Genomic DNA, 10,795 nt, shown 5'->3' with positions numbered 1-10,795 from the left:
GCAGCGTCAAAGATTTATCTTCAATTTTAAAGCATTGACGGTTCGAGGCGTCTTTTGATGGAGTGGTGGCGTCATCGTCTCATCATGAAGATTCAGATAGACCTCGTATGCTGCTCCTATTTATATAATGTGTGCGGAACAGACCAACTGTATGGCCCTATGGAATCGGTTTTATTTTTTCCAAAGTCCATTTTTTTACTGTTTTATTTTTTTCTGGATTTTGTGTTTTCAGTTTTTACTATAGAATAGGAATATATTTGCCCACATAAAAATTACTTAAGCATACTACACTCTTTACTCATAAACTACAGTACAATACCTAGATACTACAGTGTTCGAACCTTACTCGAAAAATCCATGATAGTGAGGCATAATGTACAACTATTTTAATATAAACAAGTCAATTTGCATTATTTAAAAGCACATTTACTTAAATTTTCTTAAGTATATAATAACACAGCTGTTTTTTTTACTCATAATTTGTTCAAGTAAATTGATGTTTTTTTTCTTTCAAGCATTCAAACTTGCCAAATTATGATCAGGCCATTTATGATCAGGATGCTAGTGTGCATTGCTGATGTCACACTTATTAAAACTTAGTTGATTATTTAAAAGACTGTATTTATTTGATTGAGTAACCAAGTTCCCTCAGTATAATTGAGTAATGGGATATTTTTAAATTCATTTATTAAGTTCACCTGACTTGGTGATTAAATTGTTTAGTTGATGTGTTGCTTATTGAATGTACTTAATGATATAAGTTAAAGTATTGAAAGAATTCACGAACCACTCTGTTAACAATTAAATGAGCTTGATTCTTTACAGAAATACACATGAAAATGCATTTCTGACAAGTAGAAAGAAATATGTGCCTTGTTTACCAAATTATGAAGACACAAATCTGCTAAACTGTGAATTCGCAGAAAACGTGTCTTCTTGACAAAAATGACTTAAAACCCCTATGAAAATATTGAAATGTCCCATCAGTTCTTATTCATTGACCAAATATAAAAACATTTTGAACTGATACTTTGAAGTTCATTGCAACCCGCCAATTAGAAATGATAAGATTCTATCTGCATTTTGAGCAGTCTATGATATTGAGATTCAACGTTTTTGTTCTCAAACAAAAGTCCCATGTGCACAACGTGAAGAGAAAAACATGACGTAAAGTTAGTAAATCGCCACAGAATAAGACTCAATTTTGACAAAAATAATTATAGAACCTTATAAGAACCCCTAAATATATGAATAAATGAAGGCAAAATGTCAAAATTGTTTTGGGTGAACTATTCATTTAATGTTGGGCATTTTATCAATATGTGCATTCCCTGGGATTAGTACCAATGATTTTAAATTGTCATTCTGAATCACAAATTTCTTTGTTTTGCTGAACACAATGAAAGATATTTGGAAGAATGTCAGTAGCCAAACAGATCTCATCCTCCATTAACTGCCTTAGTAAGGAAAATAAACACTATGGGAGTCAATGGGGATGAGATCGGTTTGGTACCTTCGGATGCTTCCAAATATCTTCCTATGTGTTTAGCGGAACAAATAAATGTATACAGGTTTGAAACAACCTGAGGTTGAGTGAATGATGACAAAATCTCAATTTTAGGGTAAACAATCCCTTTAAATTCAACCATTTCCCCTTTGTACTGCCATAACCCCTAATATTATCTTTTTTGTTTTTGTAATTCCTATGAAGGTTGCTGCTGGTCCACTGGTCTTATTGATATATGGTCAATTTCCTGCATCGTTCCTATTGATTCCTGACACCGTGCCTGTTATAAGACCTTAAGAGCTCCTTACATGGTGTGGTCTTATTAATGAGCTCTACAGAAGGTGCTGCAACTTTGGCTGCCTCTTCATCCCATAGATCTCGCTTAATTGGAAATGATCAATCGAATTTTATTTCCATGCGTTTACATGGGAATTAATCAGGTGCTAGCGAGGCGGCGTTTAGCGTGACCTTAGCAGCGCTGCCAGGAGTTTGCATTCCGTGGCGCCGTATAGCTCGGGTGACAAATGGACTGGTTGCGGTGGCCTGAGATTGTCTCATTAGTCATGTGAAGAATGTCAACTAGAGTAATTACTCAAGCCCAGCTCCACCTTCCCACACACATACACGTGTATCCCTCAGACACAAAGTGGTGTTAGTTTTGTGATGAATCATAATCATGGGCCGGCAGTGCTCTGGCACTTTCTGATTTAATTGCATTTCTTTTATCATTCCCCGTTCCAAGTTTTAAAAGTGGAGTTTCTGAGATTAACTGTTTAAATTTGTGTAATGCTGCACTTATGGATGATTTGTATAAGTGTCTGCACAGCTTGACTGCAGAGTGCAGGCGTTTCTTTTTTTATTAACCTTTGAGGAACGCTGCAGTCCGATCTGCTTAACTTTAAGCAAACTGTGTGTTCTGTGCTAGGTTCTGTACCTGCTGGCCCGGTTTTTGGTTTTCTTTTAGGGCTTTCCTCTGTAGACTTCTATGTTAAACATCGTTCGTGAGCTTGAAAGTTCAATACCTGTTGTTGAAGTTAATGGCGAAATCAAAATGAGCTTTTTTTATCTACTCAACCTTAGGCTATCTAGTAATGAAAAGTTGTGGCCGAAAGAGATTTTGGGGGGCTCTTAGTGTCCCTTTAGGTTTGAAGAAAACTGCAAATTGTAACTATATTAATATTTGTTGATCTGTTGATATTTGTTTATCTATTATTAATATTTGTTGGTCCTTCTTTTGGGCTATATTTATAAACGTGTTGCGCAGGTGTTGTTTGTAAAATTTTGCAAAGCACCTAAATTCTACACAAAGATGAGTTTCAGTTTATACTCAAAGCACAATGCGAACCAAAACTTCGGTGGATCTATTCAAAAATATTTAAATAAAGTAGGGACATCATGTTTAGTCATTTCTGTAGGTGACATGGATTACTGGAAATAATGTTATAACTAATATTAAGTTTCTTGCACAGAATGATCATTTTGCTTCCTAAAATGTTAATACATCCTCAGGTGGCGCAGGGGTTCATTGTGTGTTGCTTGTATCCGCTTCTTGACTCTCAAAGAGAGGATATCTTTGAACTTCAATTTTTTGAATCACCAAGAACTATGGTTTCAGCCAAAAATTATGGTTACAGTTCACCGGTATGTGAGCTACATTTTAGATGGCCGGAGGGTGAGGAAAACAATAGCAATTATTTTCCATAGTCGTTTGCAAAAACATATACAATCATGTGTTTATTGTGCTTTCCAAGTAGTATCAATCAAACTGCTTTGTTGTTTTGGTTAAGTAATGGTAACTCAAAAACTAACTAAAACAACAACATTTATTCATAGAGCACATTTAAACACGATATAAATTGATCCAAAGTGCTGTACAGAGTACAAAACAGATGGATACACAAAAAAATAACAATTACAGGTTTCCAAACACTAAAGAATAAAAATATGATTTTAGTGTAGATTTAAAACAGTCCAATGAAGCAGCAAACCTCAGAAGATAGGGAAGACCATTCCAAAGCTTGGGACCAGCCACAGAAAATGCCTGATCACCCTTTGATGTATAGCAACGCCTTATATGCGAACATTATGGATTTTAAAATGGACTCTAAACTGAGGCCAGTGAAGGGATGATAAGATAAGGGAGATGTCGTCCCTCTTTTTAGACCCAGTCAAAAGTCTTGCAGCCCCACTTGTAATCGTGATAATGAAGACTGTCATTCAATGGATTGTGAATTGGACCAAATACAGATTGTACAAAGTTCAAAGATTTTAAAAGAGTTACAAATTCTTTGACCAACGGTTTCGAAGGGCAGCAGAGGTAAATGTTAAAATCCCCAAGAATCAATAGTCCATCAGCCAGAGTCACCAGATCGGAAAGAAAATCAGAAAATTGATTATACATTTTTATTGCATTTTGGGGGTCTCTAAACCAGAGCACATAACGTGGGGCCTTTTAAATCAACCTTCAACAACTGGACTTCAAAACTAGGAAATATGTCCGTGGTCACAGTCTTGCATTTAAAGGTCCAGTCAGTAATATCTTGTGGCAAGGTTGTGAATTGCAACCAACCGCTCACTCCCCCTCCCCTCCCTTTCGAAACACCACGACGGTTGACAGATTATGGCGAATTACATGCAAGGGGACCCACGGTGTATTTAGATAGAAGTAGCTCATTCTAAGGTAATAAAAACATAACGCTTTATTGTGTACGCTTTTTATACACCTCTGAAGACATAGCTAGTATATTATATTGCATTTCTGTCATTAGATCATCTCAAGAATTACACAATAGACCTTTAAAACACAATGAAAAGTAAAAAAGTTTTTTGGAAAAGTGAACAGTTTTTGCAAATAAACACTGCAATTATACTATGAACTTTGGGTTATGGTGTTTTACTACACTAATATTTCACCTGAACTTGCAAAGAAAAACTAAAAATCTATATAAATCCATATAATGAATTAAAAACAAAGACATGAATTAAACAGAATGACCAGAGGCAAAAAAGAACCATCAACAGGATAGAAATAAACGGTCATTATACAGAATACAGTTAAATATTTTAACAGATTTTTCATGTACTGTATAATGTGAAAGAAATGTATACATTTTTTATATGGTAAAATGTTACATTACAGAAAAGGACTGCAGATTTAAGAGAAAACAAGTGATTGTATATAGAAAAAATGGCAATTTAGGGTATTTTTACTGCTACCCCAGCTGCTGGAAAATTACAATTATTTGTAAATTTACTAGAAAAACTAAACTTTCAGTGAAAAACTGTATTTTATAGTAAAACAACTAGAAACATTTTTTTTCCAATTTCTTTCTGTGTATTCCTTACATATAGTGTACTGCAGCAAACAAAATGTTTTTGGTTCTTCACTGAAATAAACAGCCAGCCTTTCTAAAAACCATGCCACACAAAGCCTCTATTCTGTATTAGGTGAAATGGATCTCTATTATTCTTGTATGTGTTTTTAGCATTTTGTGTGAATGTGCTCTGTATGCAGGGCACTTACTGGTTCAGCTGCATGCTCCAGTGGAGCACACACACACACACTCTCACTCTCTCTCTCTCTCTCTCTCTCTCTCTCTCTCTCTCTCTCTCTCTCTCTCTCTCTGTGCAGACACCTTCAGCACTGACAGACAGGCGAGATACGAATGGAGGGTCACTCGCAGGAGAGCCTCATTTACTCTCTCTCTCACTTTCTCTTCTCTTTCACCCTCCCTTCATATTCCTGTGTGTGACAGGTGGGCATGGCAGGCCTTCTTACACAGCACGATATGTGTGAGTTACAGTGTACCAGACAGTTATTAATGGCACGCGAGTAGCACCAGAGCTCCTGATCCACATCATATGTGGCTTCTAGTCCAACAAAAGGAACACCTATACCTTCTCCATTGCACTTCTTTATGCACCACAACATTCTTATCCCGTCTCTGTTTTCTCCCTTCATTTTTCTCATTCTTTCTCCCACACGTGCATGTGTGCATCGTCTCCCACAAGAATTATTCGTCGTAATGTGTTCGAGCTGCCTGCAGCGTATTTGCATTTCAAAGAGTCTGCGCATCATATACACAATTAGGGATGATTATACAATTGCGTTCGGAGATTGTGCTGCTGTCTGATGAACGCGTCTTTGAGACTGTCTGTATCCTAACTCACAAAGCAAACCAGATCCACCAGAGCATCTTTCAAGAATAGCCACATACGCACTCTATGCTTTGTGCACTCTGTACTATGAATTTATTTTCAACGGCAGGTTGAAAGTCATCTAAAATGTAAATGTTATTTCCCAGTTTTATTATAGGGTTGCTAAAATACCCTTGTTTTGACAATAACTGGGGTTTGTAAAACCCCAGTTATCAATATATATCATAATATTGTGAATAAATTAACACCTGTTGAAATGTGTGCCTAAAGAGCCACAATAGACCAACATTCTTTTTTTGACTGTCTACAAAAAAGGGGAAAGACAAAAAAACAAATCAGAAAAGATTTTGACTGATCATTATTTATTTCTTTGTAAGAAAACGTTTAGTGATGCTATTGTTATCAAGAATTATTTTGGCCGAATATTTCCCTAGTGCCCAGTGGCTGGGTCAAAAAAGGATGACTTTGTTAAGATCCAATTGTTGAACAAATTTGCGGGCATAAAAGGTTAGCTATAGACAACATTGGAAAAGTCAACAATGCTGGTCTTGAAGAGCTTGCTTTAGTTTTAAAGCACACATGTTCATTTAATACCGATTCACGATGATAGTCAAATGTCTAATTGAAATATAATAAAACCAATAGTGCTTCTGTTTTTTCATCTTGCAAAATTATCTATCTGAGCATTAAAAACTATAGTGTAGTTATTAATGTGAGTTCGGATGTATGTGTAAAAAGGACAATATACAGTTTCTATCAGACATCATTATGCACAGAAATGTCTTAGATTTGCATTCTAAAGATGTTTGAAGAGAATGAACTGTTTCATATGCACATCAGCCTTGTAGAGAATAGAGAGGAATAAGGCGGTAAAGCCACAGCGCGTGTGAAACTGATGTGCATGCATTAGCTGGATCTGTGGCGCTGTGGATTAGTACACCTCTGTGCTTTGTGAGGTGTGTGGTAATGCCAGACTTAAAGGATTTATCTGGCTATAACATAGTCTGATTGGATCTCTAATCCCTGATGTGCTTTTAATATCAGATCAGTGAAACTGAGCTGGAATGTGTAAAATAAAGGACACAATGAAATTCGATCCACGTGAATGGCGGGTTTGTTTAAGGCTAGATGGACGTTCTGCGTTCATCCATAACGGGAAAATGTTAGGTAAACAGAGACGAATAAATATTAAGCAGATTTGAAATACAGTATGTATCTGTGGGTTTTGGACAGCACATTGCAGGTGTTCCACAGGTGAGCTTTGACATGACGCTTTGTCTATTTGCCTGCTCGCTCACTCTCTGTGTGCGCTAGCGCGTTGTGTTATTCATAGAAACACACCTGGGCTCTGTGCACCTGGTCCGGCTGGCACTCAGAGCGTGGCTTGCTGCCAGTTCCTGTCCAGACCAGGAACCACATGTGCACACATATACAAACGCGCACACACAACAGCATCCAGGCCTCTAGATAATAAACCAGCAAGTATTGAAAATATCCAAGAGTCACAGGTGCAATGACTGTACAAAGATAAAAAAAATGTAAGGAATGTATTGAATGTCTATTTGAAGAGACACCTCGGCCTGGGACACTGTAAAAACAAGAATTAGCTTTACAACATTTGAAAATTACGCCAAATTTACATCAACTTTGTTTCAGTAGGGTCAGTTGTGGCCTAGTGGTTAGAGCGTTGGGCTTGTGATCAGAAGGTTGCAGGTTCAAATCTCAGTGCCAGCAGGTCATGACTGAAGTGCCCTTGAGCAAGACACCTTACCCCTGATTGCTCTGCAGTAATGTGTCACTGTAAAAAAAAAAAAAAACTACTTGTAAGTCGCTTTGGATAAAAGCGTCTGCCAAATGAATAAATGTAAATGTAAATGTTTCAAAACCATGTCTTTGTTCTGATGAACACAGAGAAAGATATTTGGAAGAATGCTTGTAACCTAACCACTTTTGACTACCATATTAGGAAAAATTACAATGGTGCACCAGAACTGTTTGCTTTCCTACATTCTTCAAAATACCTTCTTTTGTGTTTATCAGAACAAAGAAATTTATGAAGCATTGATTCATTATGAATGGTGCGTTTAGAACAACTTGAGGGTTAGTAAATAATGATAGAATTTTCATTGTCGGGTGAACTGTTCCTTTAAGTCTTATCCTGGAATTAAAACAACGTTACATTTCAATGAAAATATTCTATAGTTTGTAAGATCACTGTAGACTGTAAGATGCTTGTACAGAAACGGACTAAAATTTCCACTGGAGTAAAAATTTGTCTATAAATAATATAGTTTATTGTTTTTCATGCATTGTTTCAACAATAAACCTCTCTTTCTTATTTTCTGACAGCCTTTTTAACCAGTGCAAAGCTGTTGAGTAAAGTTTGTTTATAATGTTGATAATATGTTTGATGTGAAACATCTTTCAGAGTGAATCGTCAGGGCTCAAAAAACAAAGATGAAATGATTTAGGGTTTGTAATATCAGTGGCTTTAGTTTGGCAGCAGTGAAAGAGATGAAGACAGATGCTATGGGAAGACAGAGCTATCAATCTCACAGTCATTCCCTCTCTGTGAAACCCACATGAATTTACACACATATTACACATATAACCAGCACAACAAGTGCAATATTCACAATTGCCCAAAGCCAGCCGTCTTTATTTCACCTGGTGAAACAGTGAGATCTATGTGAGTCCCCTGGGGAGAGACTGGAAAGAGCAGGGGCCATGAGAACCGGCCTCAGCATGAAAGCAGGGGCACTGCCCCGTAACATGGGCCCAGAGCGAAGCATACAATTAAAGGCGCTAAACACGTCCACCGCCGTGCTGATCTCTGAGGTCCGCTGCTGTCCCCCAAGGGCAGGGGAGACCAACCGTCACTTTACCACACAGATGCCGCGATCCCACCCTACAGCCAGACCGCCGAGGGACCCCGGCGTGGCCTACAGGTCACTGGGGTCAACGGGAGAGATATTCTCTCAAAGACAAGCTCGGATTATGAAGGGATGCCTTTCATCGTCTGATTTCTTAGCTTTTTCTTTTCAATGGTCATTCTAGATGTTTAGTGCATTGTGGTTTTATAGAGAGACAGATTGTGGGAGAGCAGACATGAGAGAGACCATTCATGAGATCTCATGTGAAGTTGACACAGGTCTTAGCGGAGATCCCAAAAAGAGAAACATCAAGATCTTTGACATTTTTTTCTGCTTTGTGTCCCACGACATTGCATTATGGGTTTAAAATTAACTTCTGCACTCACTGGCACATTTGGATGATAGTCTTGTTACTATGTTACCAGCTTTTCAGAAGTTATTCTGGCTGAAACAAAATCTCTAAAATTAACCAGCAACATATGTATTATTTGAAAATTTAAGTCCCCTGTTTTTCCCTTCACTTTCATTTCACTTTTTTTTAAATACTGTGTAATAAACATTTTAGTTTCAACCTGATCTCACAGGAATTCATACCAATTTTAAGAGCTGGCTAATTTCTATGAATTTGTGAGATGTGATTAGTAAAAACGCACGATTATTAGAAAAAGCAATACTAAAGCTCCTCCCTTAAACCCGCCCCCAAACCTCGGGGTCACTGGTGCGAAAGCAAATCGTAGTAAAATGCTAAATTTGAACGTACAAATTCATACGAATTAGCCACCTCATAAACACAAACTTTCCAAGATACTTGTTTACGTGCTGGGTTATTAATATTGTTGGAACCTAAAAAAAATGAAAACCATTTTTTAAACCCTAACTCGCTAAACTAGTAAGTTATGAACGCTACAATTTCATTCACTCATAGCAATAATATTTTTTATCCTAGTTGTGGTATTTTTTGTTCCTTTCACTCAACATATGCAATGTTTATTCGCTAGTCCAATATGCTTGGTTCTGGCATAAAACAGCAGGTTGCAATCCGTCTCAACAATAGGATGTTTTAACACTCAAACCAACACAAGCACAATCGTAGTCCGGGAAAATATAAATAACATGAGAGATAGAGAGCGTCTTACATGAGATGATTTTATTTTGCAAGCTGTCCTGATACAAACCAACCTTTGTTGACACCGGTGATGATGTAGTTTACACAGGTGTCTCATACTCTCTGAAAAAGCCGGGGCCTTTTTATTTGCATTTGACTCTCAAATCCTCCTGGCAGAACAGTAATTCAGGTACGCAGCACAAGTACAAACCTGCTACACGATATACTGCTCCGCACCCAGTTTTGTTTAGCATTGTTTTGGGGCTTTATAAAAGGAAGAGACATTGGGGTGACTGGGGCTACAGGTATCACATATCTCACTTCAGTGAATATTTCTCAGGGTGGGTTTATTTTTGAAATTCAATTTCTCTATAGGCACATACTATAGTCATGGCTACAGTTTTTTATGTTTCCACTGGTATTGCCCAGGGAAAAGATATACAGTTTATTTGAACACATACTGACCTTGAACAGGCTCCACAGCATATTGTCAGAAATTCTCTTTCCTGAATGTACACCAGTGTGGTTGTCTTTACTTGGTTACCCAATAAATTAGTTGGAATATAAAGATAAATTTAGCAGAGAATTAACACAAACTTTATGCTTTTACGCCATTAAATGTGTTACAAAATATTTACTTTACAATGATACCATAGAATAACCCTTTTTGGTTCCCTAAAGGACAGTTTAGTCAATGTGTATTTTTGTACTTTTTAAAACCTTTTTTGGATGTTGATGGATCTTTATACAACCATTAAGCCAAAGAAGCCAAAGTGTCAAGTGTCAAAGCCAAAGTGTCAAAGAAGAACCATTAATGGTTCTTCTTTGACACCATAAAGCACCTTTTTTAGAGTCTAGTTTATGGCAGGTCCATGCAAATGTCAACACTACCATGGAAAAAGTTTTTGGCAAAGGTTTTCACCATGATCGATATTTTAAAGGATAGTCGAGTAAGTGTTACTTTTAGAATTGTCACATCCTTGTAAATGGACATGCAAATAAAAATGTATTAAAGCCCCCTTGAAATCAAAATGTAAGTTTTTTCCCTTTCATTAAAAATAAGCTATAAGCGTTCAAATCTGACAATCTGGCCCGTGCGCCCAAAAATTCTACATCACGCTACACTTCTCGCCCAATCAAATCCGCTTTAGA

This window comes from Barbatula barbatula (genome assembly GCF_947034865.1).
Source record: "Barbatula barbatula genome assembly, chromosome: 21".
Lineage (NCBI taxonomy): Eukaryota > Metazoa > Chordata > Actinopteri > Cypriniformes > Nemacheilidae > Barbatula > Barbatula barbatula.
This window is presented reverse-complemented; position numbering follows the sequence as displayed.